Here is a 27,305-nt window from a genome sequence, read left to right as displayed (position 1 = left end):
CTTGTAATGCATCAATGTGACATCCACAGTAACGCCTGATTCCACCGCATGCTGTTTGGGGCTGACCTCTGACAAGAGTCGAACGGGGGGGGCATCAATAGGACAATGTTTGGATGTTTTTCGCACCGCTGGGAGTTCGTTTTGCCTAACACGGGCCGCACATGTGCATGTGTGTCATCTTTAGTGCTTTGTGACAGTGATGAAATTATAAATTGTTTCGGGCTCAGTGTTGTTGTTTTTTGTCAAAAGATGATTTTCAAATAAGAGCTGCAAAAAAAAAAAATTACAAAAATCTAATAATGTTCATTCCAATTGGTTGACTGACGTTGCTAAACAAGACCACACACCTCAAATTCCAATTGTGAATAATTCCAAAATTTCAGAGCTTACCTTCTTCTCATGTAAATGTACGGGCATTTTCCCATCTGTTAAAATACTATTTAAAATGAGTATTATCTGACCATATCAAAATATGTTATTTTATTTATTATATTCCTGTCCTTAATTGCATTCAGTCGCAGTTTCTGGCATGGGCAATATGTGCGGGAAGAATCTTTCCCCATTAAAAAGCAATTGCAATTTTTTTCTGAACGGATTAATGGCATTTCCATTCATTTAAATGGGGAAGGATGATTTTAGATATAAGTGCTTTGATTTACAGTGGGGTAAAAAAGTATTTGGCCAAAATCCAATAGGAAGTCTATGGGAAACTGGCCAAATATTTTTTGCCCCACTGTTTTGAGCATGGCCAAGGAACAAATTAAACTTGTATCTCATGGTACCATGTATGCCGAATCTGAATCTGTGTAAAGGCAGAATATTTGATACAGATCTTAGATGGTCATAATGCTGTCGGCATGAGGACTTTAGACATCGACTTGTTGAAAGAATCTGCAAATAATGGAAGATAATAGAAAAACCTTCACTTGCAACTTTTTTAAATCAGGGTTTCTGTCATACAGCACGAACAGTTTCTCACTTGAAACAAATGACTGATGAAATACAAAGCCCCAATGCCGAGGTAATTTTGTACAAGCAATGAAAAGGCACAGTGGAGCTGTCCCAAGGTTCACAGTTCTATTTCACTCCCATCTCTCACGCACGCATTGGAGGCCACTTGACTCAAATTTATACTGATCTTTTATTTATACCCAGAAAAAATGGCAGATAAGAAACATAAGCGTTCTTGATATTGTGTTCTGTCATATCTTGCGGCCAAAGATTGAAATCCTGCGAAACAATTTTCTGAAGAAATGAAAGAGCGCGCCCTCGTGAACCCCCGGAGGAAAATAAGCCCGCCGTGCGAAGCGGAATATGAAACAGAGGCCCCGAATAAGTAAAATAGACAAGTGCGCCAGGCCTGTCACTTTTCCATTTGCTGCCCCCGAGTGAGAGCACTTCAAAAATTCCCCCCTCATCTCAACAGAGACCTTTATCGTTATGCTCTATCTACTGTACTGAATACGAAAAAAGACCATATCAGGCAAAGGAGGCTTTTAAAGATTTGCCTTGATTCTTCCAATCATTAAGTAGCAAACAACAAAAGTCATGATGGAGGCGGTGTGCTAAATGCCGAGATGAGCGTCACAGAGGCCGTTAACATGCTTGCGAGATTACACGTAACGACGGGCTCTCGACAACAGCATCATTACACCGTAATAAGAGCAGCATCTCCTTGAGAGCGGCATTAAAATCGCATTAGAGTACACCAAAGCTGGCCTTGATGAGCACTGAAGGGGGTGATGGTTCCGAGCAGCCGGGCCCATTATTGTGCTGACTCGCACTCTCTCGCTCTTGACAAAAAGCTCGGCGCAAAAAAGGTCATCAGCCTCTTCCGACAAATTAGCTCCAGAAAGTCAAGCCATTTAAATGCTCTTTATGCAGATTGGATTTGGTGGGGGTGGGGCGGGGGGGGGGGGTAAACATTTGATCTGTCAAATGACAAATGCGTGATAAAACACTGTTTATATAGCAGAATGACATTCAGGGATCAGAGAGCATTGTCATCGTCTACCCTATCTCGAGGTCATAACGGCGAAAGAGCGATGACGTCTCTGTTTGACAATTATTACCGTAAACAATATGTCACTGCATTGTCATTATGTACTGAACTGTGAGGATGCTCTTGTATTACAAACTAATCCCGCTGCATTGCAGCGTGAAATCATCTGTTCAAGCATGTTTGCATTTTACAGACTTTCGAACGTGGCGTTGTTTTGGGATTCATTTCGTTTTACAAAAAGGGTTGTCCAAAAATTTCCCTCCGAAAAATAGAAGGATGCAAGGGCCCATTTGGCGTTATTCACTTTTAAAGGGACAGTGTGTACAATTTAGCGCATTTTGAAGCACATGCTCTACGTTGCCTCTGAGAGGCCACACTTTGCAAGCCTGCCACCAATTATTACGTTAGTGAAGTTTTCCTCCTTTAGGTATCCATAGCAGAAAGATGGCGGCAAAACATACAACAGTCATCCTACTGTAAGGCACAGTATGAATTCTAAATAATTAGAGATTATTAGATCTACAATTTTATATATATATATATATATATATATTTTTTTTAAATGTACGTTGATGTGATAAAACATATTTTTTTGCATATTGTTGAAATTAATAGTGGGTTTTAAAAATGAATAAACACTGAATTTCCAATTTCCACCTCTCAATCTTCGATTAGTTTAGCAATTAGCACGGCTACTCCAACTTTCCATGTCATGTCTTCATGAGAATGATTTTTTTTTTTTTAAACCCTAACCCTAACCTCTTCATGAGAATGATAACTGTCAGAAGTGTGATCTGATTCGCCACGGAGGCGATTGTTACTGACTTAGGAGTGACTCCACAATTTTAGCCACACTAAGTAGCCAGCCGAAGCTCATTGCTAGCTAGCTGGTAGTAGCATCAAACTTGCCTCCGACTACGATGTGCGTGCATCCAGATCAGTAAAGTTTTTGGGGACCGTCTCAGTGGTGGATTCTCCGTTTTTGCTATTCGATGCGTTTTGATGAAGCACAAAATGCATTTTTTTTGTCTCGCAAAACCAAAACCACTTGTTTCGAGTCTTGGTGGCTACTAAGTCAACTATGTTTCTGTCATTTGACTTAATTTTTGTCATTATTATCTTACCTGTCTCCTTGATTCACTTGGGAGAAATCACATCATAGTCAGGCAGGTGGCGGCCATCTCAACTGAAGTTGAAGTTACCCATTATGGTTCCATGTTCCTATGACGGGTTAGAGAAACACAAGCAGGATAAGGAAGAGGAGAGGTGAGCCGGTGCTGCATAAGTAGCTCATGTGGAAATCATACAAAACATCCTGTAGGCAGCAGGTTCATTTTATGGCTCCATCTATTACCACTCTGTCATTGTTAATTGTCTTCTTTTTACCTCGGCAGGATTCTCCAAATTGGTCCTATCGAATGTGACAGGAGGAAGAGCATTAAGCATCTGACAAGATGATATCTAAGTTCAATTTCCTACTCCTCACCTGATTTATACCTGCAGCACATCATTTTCCTTTCTGTCATAAAGACCTCGATAAATCAGCGGTGCTCATGGAAGCGCTGCACAACAGCCTCCCCCGGATTTGTATCACCGGCATTTGCTATTAGGAAGCCATTACAAGCGCATTTTGCTCCCTCAAACAAAAATGATCAAATCTAATACAGGCAAGATTAGAGAGATAAAGAGAGAAAAGCGGAGGCGGAGCGGCTCCAAACAGTCCCTTATCTCTAGACAAGATGTCCTAAACTCTCTCTCTCTGTATATATATATATATATATATATATATATATATATATATATATATATATATAAACATATATATATATATATATATATATATTTTTATATATATATATATATATATATATATATATATATATATATATATATATATATATATATAAATATATATATATATATATGTTTATATATAATAATAATAATAATAATTTATTTATTTATATATATATATATATATATATATATATATATATATATATATATATATATATATATACTGTCTTTTCCCCCCGCCGGTGACACCATTATCCATCTGTTTGGACAAAATTGCTGTATCATGGTATAAATCTGGCATACAAGTGACATATCCTCTAAAATAAAAGGCAACATTAACTGCTCTATCTTCTAGAGGCCATGGGACGAGCGGGCCATAAGCTCAGTCAAGTGTGATGGCAGTTATACTGTGTTTTTACTAGACTGCAGACAATTATACTTTGCTCCTCTCGCCATAAGAAGACAAAGTGCCCGGGCTTCAGCTGAAATGATTTCAAATAGATTTTCCAAAATGTCTCTTGGCAGATTGCTTCCATACATTATTTCACTTAAATGGAAAAGGGAGGGAAAAGAGAGGGGGGGCCTGCAACACAAATCAATCACAACACTTTAGCACATGGAGAGATGAGAGCTTTCAGTGTGTGTGTGTGTGTGTGTGTGTGTGTGTGTGTGTGTGTGTGTGTGTGTGCGCGCGTGTGTGTATGGATAACGTTGGAGATGTGCACACAAGGACGCTGATAGGATGGGCCACATCTTTGCTGAATGATGACACACGGTATGCTTTGGTGGTGAGATGCCAGCATCAAAAAGAGAGAAATAATGCATATTAAGCTCACCTGCTGACTTTGGAGGACTTCTTTCTTCCTGTATTAAATTCCACTCAACCAAGCTTGTCCAAGCACTTTAAAAAAAAAAGAAGATAAAATGCAGTTATTTGATGAGACATGGTAGAGTCACTATTGCAAGAAACGGGCTAACTGATGCTATTAATTATGTATTAAGAAAAACAATACAAATATTTTCACTGCATATTTAGAATGATCATTTTTACATCAACAACTAAAACAGTAATAATTATAATCCAACACATTAAATTGAATGTTTTTTTTTAAATTATATATATATATATTTTTAGCAATCTCTTTGTGAAAGAATTATTTAATATAAACCAATTCTTAAATAGGATTGGTAGTGTGTTAGAGTACTTAATGTTGTGGCCTTTCACGTTAGAGTATCATTACATTTACTCTTACCCAAAGGTCACTTTTTCAAAGTAAATATGCTTTTACTTTTAAGCATGCTAAGCGCGACAAAACTTCTTAAAACTGCTTAAATAATTTTCATTGATATATCAGAAAATATCAAATACATGAACACGGAAACAGATACAGTAATGTAAAAGGATAGAAAAATACACTAATAAATACAAACTCATTTGTGAGACCTTGAATAGATTTAAAATAGCCACAGAATTCTAAAAAGTTTACTGTTCTTCAAACAAAATGTTAGCAGCTAGCAGCTAGCAGCTAACGTTCCTTTAAAAACTTTATTTAAACAATTCCCAATACAGTACATATGTCTGAATATGAATATATCACATACATGACAGCTGTGACAGATACAACGAAATGATAGAAATACATTGATCAATACAAAATTTTTGCAAGCTCTAGCATGGATTAATAATAATAATAATATAAATAATAATAATAATAATAATTAAATCTATAAAATGCATTAAATAATACAAATAAATCAACAAATAAAGAATCTATTAATGAATAATGGTTAAATAAGTGACATTTATTTAGTAGATCACCATCGTTCCTCTCTCTCTCTTAAATTTAGTTCTCCCGTGTTATTAATTAAAAAAAAACACAAAAAAAAAAAGCGGGGGGGGGGGGGGGGTGCGCAGCTAATGTTTGTTTGCTTTCGTTAGCATGATGACACGACCTGAAAGGAACACAAGGGGACGACACAACAACAACGACGTTTGTCTTCCTCTTTAAGGTAGTTAGAAGTTCATCAGCTTACGTCGAACTTTTGTCATTTAAGGAATTATGGGGGACCACTTTTGGGGGACGACAGGCCACGTAAGTAGAGCACAGGTGTATGCTAGCAATGTATCACTAGATGCTAAGTTCACAGAGTACTTAGTTTATTTAATAATACACTTTTCTCAATAATTAATGGCTGGTGTGAGAGGACCCTTCACTCGGGCCAGATTTGTGTTTTAATATGTCGTGTTATTGTTTTGTTGTGCATAATTAGGCTCTGGTTAGATTATGTGTTATTTCTTTTTAAATCTTGAAGCTATCTGCAGTTTTATTTTTCATGCATCTCTCTGTACATCCTGGCCATAGATTCATACCTTACATATTAATTGAATGATGAAAATATGATCATAAATGTTTAGCTTTATGATGGGCATGTAGCAGACAATTTACTCAGTGCACTTTTTAAGATTGCAAGGAGAAATTTCTTCAGAAACCATACAAATGGCAATCTTGCTAGTGTCCTTGATGTTTTAACGCGTGATGCTCGTCACACAAAAGTCCAACCGGGTGTATAGTATCGAGGATTTATAGCTATATTTAGGCCATAACTGCTCTCTGGGCACTCCTGCAGTCTGCAAAGTCAAAAATCGAGAGCCGACACATCAGTGAAAAACGAGGGTGGCAGTACGGAAACCTCAAACATGACATTTAGGAAACTAATACAAAATGTTGCCAACATTATGACATCCCAGAGACAGCATTCATGAGAGTAATTATCTCAGTAAAGGTACAGAAAGAGTCTAAAGCCTTATCTTTGCGGACATTATTAGCCTGTTGGTACTGCAACCGTGCGCCAGATAGTTCTTTACTGGAATATTCCCCGTTGCCAACCATAATTAATTGCTTTACAGTCTTCAAGGCCATAATGCTCATCAGTTATTAATTAGAAATTCATTTCACTGAATAAATAATGCTCATGATTGATGCTGAAAGTGGTAATTAGGTTCTTGGTGCAATTCACTGGGGAAAAGCCTTTACACTTGAATCTAGGCTGTTAAGTAGTTGCTCATTTACGGGACTGCTGCTATACCTCCTCGCCATAAACCCGCTCCATCGCGGGAGCATCTGGATTTAGGGAGCACTAACCAAAGTTGTAATTTGCTGAGGTTACATTTGGCAACCGGCTTCAAGTCATGACTCTTTATTTGTCCTCCCACTCTTTTGTTCCACAAAACTACAAACAACACATAACCTGTTATGAAGCTGAAAGCCTACTGCGTATTCACCAATGTCAACTCCCATTAAGTTAGTATGAATTAAGAGCACAAAATCGTACAACAGTCTCACGGGTCTCTCATAGGCATCATAGCGCCTATAATAGTCCTTTTTTTTTTTTTTTTTTTAAATGACGAGAGAGGTGTTGAAAACTCAAGCCATCTATGGCTCACTATTGATTTTACACCCAAGATCCGTGTGTTGTTGATAGCCTCTTTGATATATTTTCCAGCAAGCACCAGTCCCCTTGGAGTTTTGTGGAAAATAAACCAGTCAATATACACCTATTAGGATTTCTTGATCTGAGCCCATAAAGCTGCGCTGTTCAGGGTTTCCGATGCTCATTGCATCATAATAGCAACGAGAGCAGCAGCTATTACTTTTAGAAGATGAACCACCAACATTTGAGCGGCTTGCTGAAATTGCGTTGTTTTAAGACAATCGATGCAATTGACCTGCATTACGCTGGAAACGCAGTAGAACCTTAAAGGTCGAATATAGTCCGTTGCTGTAAGGTGGTTGACCACGGTTGTGAGTCATTATTCTCATGAGAAATAATGTTGGGTTAATTAGTTCCAGATTATAACTATCACCAATTTTTATTTTCTCATCAGCTATTCACATGTAAAATACTGTAATTTACCCACTGACTGATTTAATGCCCTGAATGAAGAAGCATAGAAATTAGGGGTGGGAATCTTTGAATGTCTCACGATTCGATTCAATTCCGATTTTTGGGGTGCGAGATTCGATTTAGAATCGATTTTTGATTAAGAATCATTTTTGATTCAAAATGATTTGATTGACAATGATTTTTGCTTCAATTTATAGATGTTGAAGGAATCATAATCTACTCCAGTCTGACTCGCTAATGCTAATTAGCGCGCTTCTCGCCGCACTTTTATCACTCAAAAGAACGACTCCACGCTGCAAAAAAAAAAAAAAAAACTTTTATTGGAATAACTTGATCGTGACTTTTTCCTTCTACTCTCTGATGTGGTTACAACTTAACAGTGTATCAGATCGCGTGGAACCACACTGCCCTTAAGTGGCCAAATCGGGTAGAACATGAGCAGCGCTCCCAATAAAGGCACACATAAACAAAGGGAAGACAGTATAAAAATAATTTTAATAAAATCGATTTTGGGACAATCGATTCTGAATCCTACTAAATGAGAATCGCGATTCTTATGAGAATCAATTTTTTTGGCACATCCCCTAATAGAAATTAGTTTAACCAGCAAAACTTACTATCAAACGCTCTTTAAAAAAAAATAAATAAATAAAAGCATTAAAGTGTATAACAGTTAGTTCAGTGAACATTGTATTTTTACAGTTCATCATTTGTGAATTTGCATACTAGTGGAATTTTCTTCGGAACCTATATATACTCTATTATTCGCTAAAAATCTAGGCTATTTGCTGTTTTTATGCTCTGGCCAAATTAAAGTATTACTTTAGTGGCTTTTGCTGGATCCTTTGTGTTCTCATTAGGTGTAAGTAATTGTGTTTTGTGGCCTGTTTGAGATATTCAAATTTTGTTGCTAGTCTTTGACTAACTAACTAAAAGCACGTTTCCCTCCTTATGCAGCTACTTATGGCTTGTGCAGTGTACTTGGCCGTCGATATTTCATAATTCATTATTATATATAAAGGTCAAAAGGTAAGTGTAATGACATGCCATTTGTGTAAAGTGCTAGTTTCCATATTTGTTTACCCATTTGTGATGTCACATCCGTTTATGCTCAAGTTTTATTCAGGCAAGTATGCTAGCTAATACTGTTCATAAGTCTCATGTGAAGGTGGTTTGTGGTGAATTTACTCAATACAGTCGTTTATGGGGTTTACACGGGTTCAAAGTTGTGTACATATTATAGATACATGCGACCATTTTGTGGAATCTTGCAAACCCTTCTGGGGGCAGGGATTATTTGCAAAAATCTGCAAATGATTGACACTTGGTCTCTATCCCACGCCACAAATATCGTTTACGTAGCGATTTGTTAGCTAACTAGTGGGTAGTGCCAACCAGTAACTAAAACCACTTTCAGATTGTTTGAATCTATTTTCTATCGCGTTTGTCCTTATGGGAGAGTTGTGCCATAGTGAGGGGATCTGTGAGGATGTAGCTCAACTTCCTATAGCCATTCATTGAATCCATTTTGGCTCATTTGCTTCAATGGCCTGAAATTCTAACTTGTTCATCGTGCTCATTTCTCTAGATATGATGTGTCTTCATTAACTATTGGCGCTCAACTCCTCATTCATTGTTGCAATGGTACTGAGATACTCTGTAATGCTGGACAGTAATTTGGGACTAAGTGGAGATTTGCTGCTTTAAATGCAAATCCACTTAAAAGCCCCCCCGCACACTGAAAAATGCGACGGAAGATGACGATATTGAACAGTCACGAACCGCACATTTACCGACGCGACAGAGTGTCTTCACGCTTAACTTTTTAGCCACAGTTTTATTAGCAATACTGAGTCCGATGCTAAGACGAGTTTTAAAGATAGGGAACGAGGGGGCTTGGCCTAACGTTATTTTTGATCTGCGACTTTAATACAACCGTAAATCTTGCCATTTCTGAGGCATCGATTTTGGTCATTTTCGCCAATTGCATGATCTTTGAGACTTTACGCGCCGAGATCCTCCTGAACACAAAAGACCAAAAGGGGAAAAAAACAGCAGCAGATGATGGTTTAGCCTCATCAAACAAGGGATACTATTACCGGTCTCTTTGGCCTGTCATGGCGGGGGGAGTGAGCAATTGTAACAACCCTTTACTCGTCCTCCCTTGCAAACCGGTATCTGTCCTATTAGCAATTTATAATGGAGATCAAGAAGTAGTCAGTGCAGAATGAAGACAACTGTCTGCACCCTTTCCTAATTGGCTTTATGTTCTCTTTCTGATAAATGGCTTGCCACTACCACAGCGTCCTGTGGTTTTTATTGCCCTAATAGGCCTCAGTAACCGGATTTACTAACAGATAGTGGGTCAAAAAGGACATAGAGAGCAAAAATGTTAATTAATATCAATAATGGCCAATTATTAGTTTGACAGAGGGATCCCAGCTAGTTGTGTGCTCTAATGACTGCGAGCTAACTTGAGGGGAAACACTGGCGAATTAACATAACTGTGTATGCGCGCTCCGTCGAGGTGCCCAGCAAACATCTGTTATGTTAGAAATTCAAATAGAATTCCTATTAGTAACCCTGGCTGTGGTTGCATAATCAGTCATTCTTCTCTGGCCATTTTGCAGGCACTAACAATGCCCTTGTGACTGGTGGAACGCCTCCCTTTGGGCTTTCCAATCAAACGCGGCCCCATGTGGACCCGCATGCCCTAACAACAGACAGGCCAATGTGGACTTCCAAGGGGAGCTTTGTGCTTTGACAAGAGCTCAATGTATCCACCCATGACACATGACCGCGGAATAGAATTTTTTGATTTCAATACAGCAAGAAAAAATATTTATTGTTCGGACGCGCCGGCATCTCGCTGCTAAGGGAGTTGACTTCTTTTGTAATCAATGTTTGACTTCAGACTAAATAAATGCAGCCAAAGCCAAGCGACCCGGCGTTACTGATTGTTCGTCCTGCCTGGAAACAAATAAAACCCCTTTGTCTTGTGGACATAAATCCTACATACCGTACATTTAGCATTTAATGCAAGCCTGTTTTAAGGAGAGGCAATGCTGGATATTATAATTGCATTATGCATGTGTTTTAAATTAGGATTGAGAGGCTCGGGACGTGAAAAGTAAAAACCACCGCATACAAAAAATGATTTATTATTTTGTAGAGATATTGCCTCTTGAGCTTCTTATCTTGTCCAACAAGGCTTGCGCATTGTTCACTTTTTAAGTCATGGAAGCTCTCGCAGCGAGTCTGAAACGGTTCATCGTGATTTACAAGTCTGCGCGTGACCTTCTCTTTTTTTGTAATGTAAGCGTGTAATTCTCTGGAGTGTAACGTCATGTTTGATCAGAGGAACTACTCGTGTCCTGATCGCATAAGTGAAAGCAACTCAGATGGGCAGAAGAGGGTTACCCTTAAGGGCAAGATTGTCACGAGCTGCATGCGTTTTATTCACTGTGGTTGTCCAGAGATTTGTTAAGAAATTGTACAAAAACTTGGCACTCACGGATAAACGTCTACTCCAAAAACAAAGGTCTCGTGAAACTCTCTGGAGCATTGTTTTTCCACAAAAAAACAAAAAAAAAACAGAATACATTTGCCAACAAGCCATTTAGGGTTTTGGCTTATGCCATATTTATAATAATAGAAATATATATATTTTTTTTATGCAATAATTTTTAAGTAAATCCAAATGTGTCTCATTATGGCAAATTTCTACTCTCACAAATGTTTTTCTGATATGATCACTGATAAGTGAAAATAATTAGCAGTAACTTAAAATTTAATTTCAGTTCTTTTCAATGAAAAAAAAAAAAGTATTTTGAGAGTAAATTGCTTTCATAGGACAGCAATAATATACTGTAGATCTGCATACAATGTTCAGTACATTTTGTCACATCATCAGTTAGTGCTAGTACGAAGTGGAGGTTAGAGAGTCAAAATCATAAAAAAAAAAAAAAAAAGTGACATTGGTGTCGTCAATATCACTCGGTCAGCATGAAAATGTAGCAGAATTATGCAACACTCGGGTTTTACGATTAGTGTCTAAACATTTGCACACATTTCAGTGTGTTTAATAAGTGGTTAAATGATACAAAATAATTTCTTTTACATGGTTTTTCTTGTCATTTTGGTATTCTATTTTCTTTGTCATATTGAACATTTTGCATGTGGCTCCGTAATTACTGTCTATTCTGTCATTATTAGGTAACTGTCCCTTAAAAAAAAACAAAAAAAAACGAACTAACTGATGTTTCAGTGTCATTAATTATGTGGATATTTGCTGAATAAATATTTACGCTTTGTTATTGTAATAAATATATATTTTTTTATGAATGTACAATAGTTGGATGTTGTCACGCTCAACATGTCAACTCATAAACATCAATTGAAATAAAAATCCTTTAAAAATGTTAAATATATTTCTTGAACATTACGTTGTTAGCATGCAAACCGAATTATCGATGGCCAAAAATAGGGATGCCCCGATCAAATTTTTTTTTATACCCAAATCCGAGTCCTATTCACTTGATTTTGACAATGGTTGCCAAAAATGTCCACCCTGTCAGCAAACTCACATATTTTAAAGCATTGCCATTTTGCGTGCCATCTTGATGGAAAGTCTAAACTTCTTTTGAGGTGAAAAAGAGACACATTATAAAATGAAAATGAAAACATTGTTCATTTCACTATGCACCTTTTAAGAAGCTCGCACATTCGAATTAATATGGTTCTACTGAATTAATTTGCAGTGGTAATGAAAAAGCAACATATGTCTGGTGCACAGTGCTGCATCCAACAGATTTGGGTGCAGTATACATGACTGGGCCGAACCATGCTCGTATGTATGAAGTGGCTTTCGGCTTCACGCTCCTTTTCCATTCGGGGGCCTCCGGTGTATAAATTTGCCTGATTTGTTTGTCTTTCCCTTTCTTAATTCATTGCAGTCGGATTCCTCTTTGATGCAGTTCTGTTGTCCCTCAAACAATTGAAGTGGAGACAATGGAGGCATAATGATAGATCCGTGTACCCACCATCTGTAAGAGCATCTGCTCCCGTGCATCTGTACAACATGCTGGAGCGGGGAGCCTCAGTAATCTGCATAATAAGGAGAGGGCTTATCTCAGTCTAGTTAATAATCACAAGCAATCGATGCACTTCATTCCCTCAGTCCTCAGACTGGTGGGGTAAAAAAAAAAAAAAAAGAGAAAAAGAAGCAACAAAGTTTTGCTATGTTCGCTGTATCCTCCAGATAGTCAGGGGTCAGAAGCTGTTGATTTTGCCCGGAGCTACAGATTTAGTCAGCACTCAATTTCATCTTTTCATGAATACCATAATTATAGAAGGACACTCCTGAGTGATCATGCCCGCTTCTTACTTTCTTACACCGTTATGGGGTTTCGAGCCTCCGTGGCAATGTTAAGACCTCGACTCCGAATTGGATGTAAAGCGTGCGTTCCTTCACCAAGGTTGAACTGTTAACAAAAGCGAGGAGTGTATTTGTGGTTTGTGTTGTCCGACCAGGCGACCACATTTGGGCGAGCAATCACTCTCTGGTTTGACAAAAATGAAGCAATAAAGGTGGCCTTCATTGAAAGGACTTTATTTTGAAGGCCTCCACAAATACATTGTCCTCCTAACAATCAGTTAACTCCTGGCGCAATATCAAATTGTCACAAATGATCATTTCTCGTATATGGAGCATGATGTAAGATTACAGGACCATTTTTGGATTAAGTCACAATTGGGTCATTTTGTCTGTTGGGACAATGTGTTAGCAAGCAGGCTACTTTCAGTTTGATAAAGAATGACTCAATGACATAACCACGTTTGGATCAAGACCAGAATTTAAAGGGGAAATCAAACTTAAACATTTCTTGACAATAATATGTTATATGCGACCGCGCTAGTCTAAACATGATATTTTGATTAATATTACATTTGTGGAACATGAGTTATGCAGCAAAATCCAGCCGTTTTTATCCATCTCGGGGCGGCCATTTTGCCACTTGCTGTCAGCTGGAGATGATATCACAGTTGCTCAGGGCTTTGGCTACGACCTATTACAGCTCACCTGTTTTTTGAAGCTGAGCTTGATTGGTTGTTACCTGACTCACTACTGTGATGTAATTTTTACTCGACAGCAAGTTGCAAAATGGCCGCCTTCTGACGACTGGATTTTGCTGCTTAACTTATATTCCTCTAGCGCAATATTAACCAGAATACTGTATTTATACCAGTGAGGTTGCAAAGAGCATATTATTGTCAAATATTTTTTGGGGGTTGACTTCCTCTTTAATGGATTATTGTTTGTCACCCATTCGCAAAGTTTCATGGAAATCTGCTGTTTATTTTGTAAAATGGTATTTGCAACTTTGGACTTTATTAGCTGCCTTTTTTTCAATTATCCAACCACTACAGTGGTGAAGAGTCGCAAAAGCACTATAGTATCGATTTAAACAACCTGCCCTGAAATGATCTGTTAAGAAAAAGCTGGAAATAAACCGCTTTGAAAATATGCTGACTTTGAGCTATTGGTAGTCGTTTTCTTTCTATCATTTAATAAATGCCTTTGGGTTTTTAGAATCAGTATATGATTATTTTTTAAACTAAAACACTTGACAGTGGCTCATAGGAATATATGCCATCGATTGGATAGAAAGTGTACAATATTGACCAAAAATGTGTCCTCTCTCTCACCAACCTCTTGTTAAATATGCTCATTAAATCAAGTTGATGATACACTGCAGTATGAAGAAAGTGTAATGCAAAAATAGCTAAGTGTCTTGTTTACCTGTTATTTTAACAATAACCTGCTAAATACCCTTTACATATTAAAACACCTTTTATGTACAAGAGCTACGCAAACACACGTTTAAAAAAACAAAACAATTAAATACTCTGCATTCAACACTAGCACTTCCTTCCCATGCATAATAGTTCCTGTTCATCCTAATTAAGCATGCATGATGCTACTCTCCCAGCTGCTAGGCTTCTGAAATCCACCAGGCAGGTGTATCAAGCCCCCCCAAGCGAAACCCGAGAAGGAAGACGCTCTACGGAGAAGTGCAGGTGTGACATGTTAGGAGGAGTCCAGGTGCTTATTGAGTTATCAGAGGCAGCCGCTGCTTGTTTGATTTATCACCAGGGGTTTAGCGTTGTCGTAACTGAGCAGCGCTATATCAGACTACAAAATAAAACACCGGCAAAACTACCTGCTGCTGTCTTGAAGATACGATAACTTAACGTGGAAAGCGCCGTCGGACGTCAAGTGACACCCGTTGCTGATAAACTAACAATTCTTAGTAGCTGGTGTCGTGACAGCGCTAAATAAATCTCAAGTGTAAGCGATTTGAGGGAGCAAAGTTTCACCTTGAATGCCTTGTAACTACACTAGGACACATTGAGAATGCATTAGGACCAAATAATATGGTAGATCCAATGGGGCACCTCGGCAAGGTGATGAATTACATTACAAAAGAAAAACTTATAGCATTGTTTCAACTATTGTCTTTGACTCACAAGATAACGTAATGTCACTCCAATTTAAATCGAGATGAACATGTCAAATTAAATGACAACAAAACGTATATGTAGACACCGACTGAGTAGGTTTAATGTCTACAAATAATCCAAGAACCCTCAATGCTGACAAGCTGCAGGAATATAAAACAGGTAAATTACTAATTAGCACATCGCGTTGAGGCTAATCACTTCTTTTAGCATTTTTATCAACTGTATCAACAGTAGACTTTGCCAAATGACTTGAATGATACAGTTGATGCTTTGTGCTTGTTTTTTTTAAATTAACACGGCATATTGTCATTGATGTGAAAAGATGTTAAGAGATGGAATTTATATCCGAGGTGGAAAAGGCTAAAAGACAGAACAAAATTCTGTTTTATATATATATATATATATATATATATATATATATATATATTTATATATATATATATATATATATATATATATATATATATATATATATATATATATATATATATATATATATATACATATTTATATATATATATATATATATATATATATATTTATATATATACATATTTATATATTTATATATATATATATATATATATATATATATATATTTATATATATACATATTTATATATTTATATATATATATATATTTATATATATATATATTTATATATATATATATATTTATATATATATATTTATATATTTATTTATATAATATATATATATATATATATATATATATATATATATATATATATATATATATATATATATATATATATATTTCAGGAAAGACAAAAAAAAAAGAAGAACTACCTAGTATTTAAAATACAGTATTTCCTACACAAGGGCAGATGAAGTGCTTTTTTCTTTGTTGTCTGCCTTTAGAATAGGCCATAGCATGTTGTTTTGCAAATTTTCAAAATAAAAAAAATTGATAAATACGTAAAGACAACTTTATTATGAGTAATGCTGCACTTAACTGACTATATCAGAATTTCTGGGTCCGATCATTGTTCGCAGATCAGTGAGTTAAAAAAAAAAGAAAGATGACAAGATAGTGTCAATATCGATTTTGATTATTTATTTACTGCATTGTGTGTATGAACAAAAGTATTCCCAAGCATTTTCCCTCAATTTTAACAATCTTTTCTACACCCCAAGGAAGGAAAAGAAAAAACACACAGGGAGTATGAGTTCAATATAAAACGTTTATTCATTAGCAAATGAGGGAAACTTGATTTTTTTAGTAACAATATTGCCAAACTAAGTACTGTACACAAAAACCACAAAACTGCCTTGCTGAGGCGCGCGGCTGGAAATGCAGTGGCGTCCTTGTATCGCAAATACATCGACACTGTTTAAGCCTTGCCTTTTATCTGCTGTTTAAGAGGTTGCGAGGAGGCCGTGACATTGTTGGGTCGTGTTTTGACACATTAATTGGATAAAGGCTTTTTCATCACAGCTGCTGGGAAATTAAGAGGAGATTGAAAACCCCTGATGTCTTTGTAATTAAGTGTTTCATATTGTGTGGCTTCACTTGTACCAGCGGCGCTTTCTGATGAATGGGCCATAAAGGCAATGATAGCATACACGACTATACAAAGGAGGCCAAAGGGGGGCTCCTGTTACGTCAAGCTAAGGTCAGGACAAAAGCAATTCATCCCGTCGGTTACATGTTAACATGAGCAGCATTTGGATAACACTGCCGCGACCACAATAGGAATGAAGACGTCAATACAATTTTGGCCGGGTAGCGGCGTGCTTAGAAAAGCAAATGTTCCGCCCAGTGTGCTGCAGCAGAAAAGGGGCGTCCGCTTCCCCAAACAAACCGCTGTCCTTGATATCAGCTGGTTAATCCTCCCCTTTTAGTGGCTTTATTGGCTCATTCAAGAGGGTCTTTTGACATTCCCCCCGCTCTGTTAAAAGGTGACTGCATCTCAAGTGAAATCTGGAGTGTTCTTTACACAAGCGCCGAGCCCCATGTGGCTCCCGCCTCCCAGCGGGCCTGTGATTTTCCTGCTTTAAGTGTCTACTGTCAACACTAATTTGTCCCACTCCTCCTCCTCCACCCCCCTGTGCTGGGGAGGAAGGGCTGGGTGACGCTCTCCTAAAGTTTTAATAAAAGATCTGCTGTTTTCTGGGAGTGAAACAAGGGCTTTAAAAGCCACAGAGGCAATAAGGATGCCAGGTAATGATTACAAGGCTCCAACAGAGGCAGTTAGCGATGCCACGTACTGTTTTTACAAAGCGAGCCGCGAGTGTGGGCCCAACGCAAGCCAAGCTACAGACATCATCTACAAATAAGAGATGCACTCTCAGCACTAAATTATTGCCAGGGAAAAACAAAAGGAATTGTTTTATGGTCTTATTTTAGAGGGCTGTATTTCCTTTTAAATGGTGTCAAAGAAATGTTCTCGCTCTTCCAAAGTACTTGTGGATGCAGAAAAGCAAAATGTTAATAACTTTGTTTAAAAGAAAAAGAGTATTCCTTAGGGCTGCTCGATTATGGGGAAAAAATAATCACAATTATTTTGGCGATAATTGAAATCCCGTTTATTCAAATGATTATTTTTTGGTACAAACCAAGAAAATGTTTAAGCATTTAAAAATATTAAGACCAATTAAAAATAAATAGAAACACTATAATTAAGTAAGTAAGTTCCTTTTGGACCAAACAGAATTTATAATAATAATATATTTATAATAACATATATTTATTTATGTTGGCAAAAACTTGGAGTGCAACTTGTGCACTGTGCAGTTAGATGATTTTTTAGTGCGGAAAAAACAAATAAAAATATTAAGACAAATACAATTCTTTGAAACACTATTATTATTCAAATTCCTTTTGGATGGAACAAAATGTATTAAATAAATTATTTAAAAAAAAAGTTGCAAATGTATCAATTTAAACAACACAAAAAATTGTATTAATAATCTTTTTTTTTTTTTTACAATTATGCAGATTTTGTAATTGTGGAGTTTAATAATTGGAATTGGAATAGAATTTCGATTAATTGCACAGCCCTAGGTTTTGGTATAAACTTTATTTGAAATTTGTTTGTCAGTTTTTGTCCTTGCGACTGTGTCACTGGCACAATACAAACTGCATTTTATGTCACCAGTGAAATTTCGGATTTCCTCAGGATGAATAAGAGCAGCATGATTGCATATAATAGTTTCTGACATGTTTTGCTTGAGCACAATTTCACCGGCCGACAAAGTAAATTGCTCCATTTCATTTATGCGCCTTTAATGTTTGAAGGAAAATCAATAGAAAAAGTAATTCCTCGCCTTCCATTTAAGCAAATTCCCATCTATTTGAATGATAGGTCTAAAGGAAAGCAGTCAAGAGACTTTCTTTTCAATTATCGCTGACTTGTTTACATAGCGTTACAGCCGGACATACAAATCTCATATGGGCTCAGCCGCTGCTGGGGAAGCGAAATACAATTTCACTACCAAGGTAGGCAAGACCCATGTAGAAAATTGTTCAATATCTCAGTCGAAGTCCAATTTATACGGCATTGTTTAGCTGCACAGTGTATAGTAGGGTTATGGTAATGTAATATGCATAATTCATACACCTTGGGCCCCCTCCTCATTTGTGATTCGGCTGCCCTGCCTGTTCATCTGAAGCTGAATTAATGCTACATTGTCCATTAGGCGACCATAACACTGGGCAATGCTGTCACACACTCTGTTTGGACTGAAATTCCATTGTGGCTAATTTCCCATTTTGCTCGACGCTCAGAATTGCCTTTCAAAATAGCACGTTTCACAATTTGAATGCATACTGATGACGTTGACCCTCCCTTGTAATTGGAAGTGGAGCAGCGTATTTGTATTTTTTTTTATGAGGAACGTGTGTTTCAGGATTCTGTGTTTGAGCTTGTCCTGTTAGGCGGGTCGGTGGCGGCGGCGGCGGCGGCGGTAGCACAAAGAAGCGAGTGTTGGATGTGGCTTGTTATCCTCTCCAGAGTTCACTTAGAGAGCCCCGACTGCTGCAGTTGTGACCTTCATAAGACACGGTCTCCCTGCTGGGAACACATACACCGAGCACGTCCACTCCACAGCCGGCACTCATTGGGTCATGATAGGGCTAAGCAGTCCCATTAAAGCATGCTCATCTAGGCTAGGATCACGTGCACATGGCATCGAGATGGACTGGCGCCAAGAGCTCCTGAGTCCTTTCTCGCTTTTCCGTGGTACTAACGTACACTAAATCAGGGGTCAGCAGCCTTTACTGTCAAAAGAGCCATTTTAGGCCCAATAAAATTTTTTTTTAAAATCTGTCTGGAGCTGCAAACAGTTGAACATTGTGATAAACAAAACAGAGTGTTAGTGTTGGTCTGATGTACTGAGGGCCCAAGAGTTAATTGGAGTTAATTGCCATTCTGTCAAATTTCTGACATTTTTGGCAATTTTATGGTTATATTGTGGTAATGTTCTGCTGTCTTCTTCCTTTAAAAATAAATGAATACATAAATAAATATATATATTTTACATTTTTCTACCTTTTTTTGCACTTTTCTGAATTTTTTTGTTCTTTTGTGGACGTTTTTATGGCAATTTTCGGGATTTTTTTCTTTTTGTTTTTGGACATTTTATGGTTACGGTTATTTTCTTTCCTGCCTTTTCTTAGATAAAGTTTCTGACTTTTTGTTGTTGTTACAATTTTGCGGACATTTTATGATCATTTTCAAGATTTCTTTTGTTTTGGGAAATTTTATGGTTACTTTTTCAACATTTTCTTTCCTGCCTTTTAAATAAATTTTCAGACATTTTTTTGTGGCAATTTTTTTGTACATTTAATGGTAATTTTCGGGATTTTTTCATTTCATAGTTACTATTTGAACACCTTCTTTGCTGCCTTTTTTTTTTTTTTAGATTCTCTGACATATTTGGCAATTTTATGGACATTTTATGGTACATTTCTGTTAGTCCTTTTCCTTTTTATACATTTTCTGATCACTTTTAAAACATTTTTAGATAATTAAAACAATCTTTTCATCCATTTTTCTTCTCTCTTTTTCTGACAATTAAAACATTTGGACTCTGACATTTATGGAGTATTTAATTATTATTATTTTTAGCTAAATCATTCATTTATTTGAAGAATATTTTGTCCCCAAAAAAATCTATGTAAAAAAAAATATATACTTCAATTTTTTTTTAGAGACGCACAGACAGCCGTAAGCTGCAGACCCCTGCACTAAAATGAATGTTGTTTTTGTTAAAGCCACATCTGTGTCGGGATACCGTTCTTTCAAGCTGAGCACAGTGTATTACAAATCCATTTTTTGGACATGCTGCGGTCAGTTTAATGATCATTATGCGGCTCAGATAGAAAAACAAGGGAATAAGGTGAATCAATGTTCGATTCTTACGGTGTGACTTGATTCATGGCTTGCGCTATGATAAATGGCCATCTTCCCGCTTTGAGACTAACTGTTGTAAAATGAATTTGTATGTTACGAAAACTCACGAGAGGCGCCTTCTGGCTTTGCTCTCAGCGTTTCGTCCATTGATTAGTCCTGAAAGGCCATAACATTATTTAGTGAGCCGCGTTAACTAATGCTGACAGATGTCGAATACTTCAAGGTAACAAGAAAATATTTCAAATATTCATCATGCAATTATTCCGTTGATTTTTAAATCCTCAAGTGCTTGTTTTTATTGCAGTTAGTCAAATGAGATGCAGAATTGACTGCGCTATGAAGCTCCTCGGGAAGTACATGGGCATGTATAATATCAGGTAGGTGAGCTGATCTCTCTTTGAGTCTCACTGATGGGAGGGCAAGCTTCACCTAAAGGTAGCGAAGCAAAGAATTAATGGTTTACCAAACCACATGCCAAAGGCAATACGAGAACGCAGCGGGGGGGGGGGGGGGGGGGTGTTCGTTCCAATAGGTTGCTGACATGACGCGTCTAGTCAGACGTAAAAGACTAAAATGTAAGTGACAGACGGAAACTATCATGAGGTCTGTGAAGCATTCGCGTGCTGCCGTCGTTTTCTGTCCAACCTTGGAGATGATTTCTTAAGCAGGCTAACGATCCAACACCACTCACCTGCTGGATTTACATTCTGTTTATCTGCGAAACCATGTTCCAAACACCCTCATTTAAATTCAACATCATTTTTTAACAATTAATATGGTATTTACCTTTTTTTTAGTCACATGCACTGATAATGTCAATAACTGGTTATCTATTTAAGTCTCATTATTCACTGAATAACCTGCGTCTTTTTGATATTACTTGTTTTAATATGCTTGTGACGTGTCATTTTTAAAAAGTGGTGGAAAAAATAGGTCCACTCAGTGGCGTTTTTACACAATTTTTCTCTGTAAAAATCTATTTAGCCAAGCCTGGAAGAATAATAGCAATTGCTTCACGCACAAATCCTTTCCTCAACGTAGTAGAAGAAAGGACCTTTGTTTATGCATACAATAGACCGAGGCCGGTTATCGGCGCCGATATTCATCATTTTGATGAATATTTGCATCGGCAGCTTTTGTTTGAAATTAAAACCAACATTAAGTAAAAATGTTACATTTCTGTTTTTTTTGACATTTTGGAAAACTTTATTTACTGTATAAAGCAAGAAGGAGGTACAGGGAGCCGTCGAGTTACGTCGTTTCGACTTTACCCGTGCCTCGGTCATGGCACCTTGTTTTTCATTATTTCATCATTTCCCACCGTAATCAAATCATTTTAAAGTTATTTAAAGTTGTGTTGTTGTTATCTCCAGCAACGGGCGTCCATTGAGCAAGTCGGCGCTCCCATTACGCGCGTCACATTTCCGTGTTTCGGTTTCCATTAGCTCCACTTTGCCGTCCGTCAGCAATGAATGAAACACGAAATATTGGTTCTGACATTTTCCGTGCAAAGATGTTTAAAAAAAAATTACTGTACAAGCTAGGAAACGTAACTTGAGGACTCCCTTTATTTACTTAAGACCTGCTTTTTTATTAGAATTTTAAAACAAAGATGTGTATTGTCTAAGATAATAATTTAAAAAAATTCATAACATTTTGCATATCTGAAAAGTTGTTCAGTAAACATATGCTTAAAGACATTTCCATCCATCCATTTATTTCATCAATAATAAATGTTATTAGTTGGAGTTTTTATTTAAAATTTTGATGCCGATATTTTTTTTCCCTTTTACTGAAAATAACAGGGATGTGATTTTTCCGCTAATTCGCGGAATTCCGCTTTTTTTTTTATCTCCCCCCCCCCCAAAAAAAAAAAATTCTGATTTTTTTTTTTTTTTTTTTTTTTTTTTTTTAGTAGTTCATTGTGTATGCACATGACTCCGACAGATAGCATCTTCTGCTATAACAAAGACATTTGTGGTATGCTCTAATATGAGTTACTTTTCATTTGGTCATGATACAATTATTTGTTCATGAAATTTGAACTCTTCAACATTATTTATGTGTTAACTTAGTAATCACATTAGTTAGATATGATGATATTCTCAGTGATAGTTTTTAAAAGCAAAGGCAGTCCAATGTTTTTGAATGTGACTGATTTTGAGTTGACTAAAACTGCCATTTTATATGGGATAGTTCAATATACATTGAAAATTTATGCTGTTGTTTTGTCTATTTCTTTGTCATGTGAGTGCATTGAAAGTACTTAAAAACACGGAAAACCCATGAGCTCCCCCCTTGCCCCCCCACCAGGGCACTGCCCTGGACCTAGCTGGGTGCCAGCGTCCCCCAGACCCCCGGCTAAGTTTTCAGATAATTTCACTTTGGTCAAATCACATCCCTGAAATAAATATTGGCTCCAAATATCAGTTATCTGCCTCTTTGACAAATAATTGGTATCGGCCCTGAAAAAAGACAGCAGTCTATCTCTACTTTACATGCAGCCAAATATCGTTTTGTCATAGATATCATCTTTATGTATGTGTCGCTGAAAGGGTTATACTGTACTGTGATATCAATTCTATTTTGTGTTACCTTTTAAAGGTGTATTTAAGGATCTTTTGTCGCTGCATCTTCCGGGTAGATCATCAATCCGCCATAACGACGTCGTGCGTGCTCCTTCCTAGCTGCGCATGCGCATTTCGAGTGTTTTTTTTTTTTAGCCTGTAGCCGCTGAGAACATTCATCTATAAGTAAGGCCGGCTGCAGAGACTGATGAAGATGATGATGAAGATGAGGTCGCTTGTTCCCAACATTTGGGTAGGCATTTCCTCCAGACGAACAGGAGAGCTGGTAGGATGGTCTTCCGCATGCACATTTTCAAAAAAAGTGACAAATGGACGTTTGGCTTCTACTTTTCAAAAATGATCCTTGAATACATCTTTAAGCTGACAGACGTTTTTAAGATGAATGTGAACGTGGGCCAATATATGATGTGTAGTCTTTATTTGAACACCACATACTTAGGGAGGACAGTATAGTATAGTATAGTATAAGCACCCCTAGCAAAAATATAAAAATATGTGGTTAAAAATGAGAGCGTGCGCGATGCACTCGTGCACATCACCTCTAAATTTGATATTCATGACAAGGTCTCTCTTTCAGCACTTCCACAAGTTGGCCATATTTAATCGCTGCGTTTAATTGAGTAATTTGAATACCCGCAAAGAATCCTCACTTATTGTGCCAGCTCACTCATTCCTCAACGCAATAACAAAAAAAAAAAAAAAAATCACACTGTGCTATGTGATTAAACAAATCTTTAGGGGCCTTGTTTTGCTCTGCACACAAAATTTGAAACTTGAAAAATGGCATAGTAATGTATTTGTATTATAAAATAACGAGTCCCACGCAGCAAATTTATTAGTCCCCATTCTGGGAAAAAAAGCCCCGGCAAAGCAACTTGCATGCCATAATTGGCATCTTGTGGTTTGCTTTCCTGAGGAGAAAGTGAATTTTTATACGCCTTCATAATAAATAGCATATTTAAGCACCCAGGAAATCACTGCGAGACATCCATCCCACATCGTTTCATTTATTCTGGAGTGTTTAATTAAAGCTCGGAAACTACATGCAATTTGTGTCTGAACACTGTCTAATGTCTGAGACTGCTTATTAGATATTAAATTGATGCATAATTCAGCCAATTAAGAAAGTAATCACACAAAGTAATGTAATGTAAGTTAATTATTACAGCATAAGCAAACAGTTCATCAATGCTATTTAATGCTGTGACTCACTAATATGCTCACCAAGCATGGAAATTTCTCCGCGTCAATGTTTTGATGTGCTTATTAAACATTGTAGAGGCAGATTAGCGGCTTTATCCATCTATCTATCCGTCTCGCTTCCTTCCTACCTCTCTATAAATCTATCTTGTGGTTTCAAGGACACATTTGCTGAAAACGAACAATTTGCCACCCGCCCACTCTCTCACGTATGAAGACATCCGACAAAACAAGACCTTCCAGCCCCGCTTTTGTTTTCCCGGGGTAAACATGCGTGTCACAGTTGACCTTTCTCGGGGGTCAGGCTGCTTTTATATTGGTGGACATGTTTTCCAACTTAATAGAACTGTTTAGCTGCGATCCCCAGGGCCCGTATATTTATTAAGCCGCAATGAGTTGCATCTGTCTGCTGGAATCAAGAGGAGCAATCAGCCGGGGTCACACGCGTAGTAATGGAGAAATATAGACACACGGGGACACACTAACGCGCTCATGCAGACGTGGCACTTTTGCAGCGGATAAATGCCCCCCGCGTCAAAACATCCTTCCATTTACAACTAACTCCATTAGCTTGTGTTCTAATCTTAAATGATTACCGTGCTCATTACAGCCCCTTGTTGTGTGTTGTATTATGTTTACTATGAACTGTGCCCTTTATTGGCAGAGCACCATGTGGTTCAGTGTTTGTCTTGTCTCCTGCTCTTTCTGAGGTGTATTGATTTATCTTTGTTCAGCCGTTGTACAACATCCCGTAATGTTGGTCATTTTCTTGAACGGATTTTAAGCCCCTGTCTGGTAATCAGGGATAATTGTCAATTATCACAAGGACCCATCAGATCAATTACGGCACAATCAATGCAGCCACACTGGGTGTACTTTCCTTTCTTCCCTTCATCACCTCCTGGAAATCATTCAGTGCTGTGGTTCTCAAAACTTTTTAGACCAATGACCTCTTAGAAAAAAATGCCTGGTTCTCCAAGTTCCACCATAATAACCAACAATGTAATATAGTAGCATATTAGGCCCAAATTTTCATCAAAATATGTTTTATTCCTAAAAAAAAGTCGACTTAATAATATTTTAAGCCACTGTGCCATTATACATAATTAAATAGGGTGTAAAGAATTAAAAATAATTTTGTGTGTGCATTTTTTGCTTCAGTTCAATGGACATTGTGCTGCTCCTTGTGTTGTGTTCACCTTGGCCACCTGGGGGCAGTATAATACAGACATACGTGGATACAAACATGGAGACAGACACTCATCAGTAAGCTGCAGTCATATTAGCAGTTCTTCACAGAGGATAAAGAACATAAGCCTGTGAGTATTGTTACACTATATGTCTACATTTGTTGTTCCACTTTTTGTGTTTAAATACAATACTGTATATGTTGCTAAAATTGTTTTCACATTGATGCTGTTGTTGTTAGCATTAAACTTAATTGAGTTTCCTAAGCAAAACTATGCTTGTTTTAAATACATAAAGTATATTTATCCTTAATGAAGTTTAGTTTGACAGTAAATTTGAATAATGATAATAACAGATTTAAGCCTCTTTTTTGAAGAATTGTTCAATATGTGCCAAACTGCTGCTTTTTCTCAAACGAGCTGAGTTGAGTTCACTGACACCACTGTACAGTTTGAAATGTAATACTGCACTATAATATAGGAAAAAAATTACTTAAATAATGATTAAATTAAATGTCTTACAAATGTAAGTTGAACAAAAAATTTACCTAAATAACATCGGTCAAAAAATAAAATAAAATCCCAGCTTTTTTTTTTTTTTTTTTTTTTACAAAAACATTCTCCAAAAAAAGACTCATTCTTGGTTTCTTGTTCTACAGTTATGTGCCATCCTTGAATGGTAAATTATATACAAGAGAACCCGTTTCACTTGGAAAAACCTGGAGACCTAAAAGGAAAGTTTTTTTTTAAAACAATTTATTTATGGTTGATAACCACTAATCGTGAGGAAATAGTTAAAATCTGTGTATAATTCACACCCATTGAAATGCATTGGGGAAAAAATGCATTATATATTGTTTTTAAATTGTGGCATTAATCTGCAATCAGTATTTTCTGCCAAGTATCGGCATTGGCTTAATAAAATTCATATCAGTCGGGCCCAAGTACACAAACCACACTTTGAGGATCAATGGTCTACTAAATCTAAAGTTGCATATAAAACTCATTCTATATTATATTTTTAATGGTTCTGTTTTGCTTGAAAATCAATGTAGGCTCGAGTTTTACTGTGCTAGTGTCTGGAATCGTGAGGCTCTTATTATTGCTGTAGTTTTATCGCACCATAATGGAGACAAGACAATTGTTACCTGCGTAGGGTTCTGTATTACGTCTTCCCCTGCAAAATGAGCCCAGCGCTTTTCGTCTGGCAGGCGAGATGACTTTTGTAATGAAAGTTAATGTCACGGAGTCCTTATTTTCCTCAAGATAGTTACGCTTGCACCCCATGAAGGAAAGGCGCCATTCGCCCAGTCGCTTGCAGCGTGTATGGAAACAAATGTGCTGCTGTAATGGAAAAGCCCGGTCAGCAGCCTGATGTATTATCTCCTCCTCAGCGTATTTATTTACACTCAGCTACACCACAAATTGTCTTGTCATCTTAATGGGTGACAATTAATCTGTTGCCAAGCAGGCCGAGGTGAATGAAAGAGATAGACTTTATTTTCCAAAACTTTCTTTCTGGCCTCATAGAGCTATTTAATGCTTAAATGTGCCACTTTGGTGTTTATCTCGGGTAAACACAAATAATTCATCTGAGTGAAGTGTTATTTGTCAAACCGCAATTAGCATACATTCCTTTCTCTTTGTATTCCTTACCTTTTTTTTTTATAGGTACTATTGGAGATCTTATTCAAGGACAACCTTCCCTTCAGCGCAAGAGGAA

The 27,305-nt window shown here is 37.1% G+C and overlaps 1 long non-coding RNA gene across 1 annotated transcript; it reads left to right on the top strand.

Moving 5' to 3' along the window:
• The first annotated feature begins 5,720 nt into the window (after positions 1 to 5,720).
• LOC144059991 (uncharacterized) lies at positions 5,721 to 26,317 on the top strand. Its single transcript, XR_013295818.1, has 3 exons — positions 5,721 to 5,809; positions 25,557 to 25,714; positions 26,242 to 26,317. It is a non-coding gene; the product is annotated as an uncharacterized LOC144059991 (long non-coding RNA).
• The last annotated feature ends 988 nt before the right edge of the window (positions 26,318 to 27,305 follow it).

Source organism: Vanacampus margaritifer, chromosome 11, assembly GCF_051991255.1.
Source record: "Vanacampus margaritifer isolate UIUO_Vmar chromosome 11, RoL_Vmar_1.0, whole genome shotgun sequence".
Classification (NCBI taxonomy): Eukaryota; Metazoa; Chordata; class Actinopteri; order Syngnathiformes; family Syngnathidae; genus Vanacampus; species Vanacampus margaritifer.
This window is presented reverse-complemented; position numbering and strand designations above follow the sequence as displayed.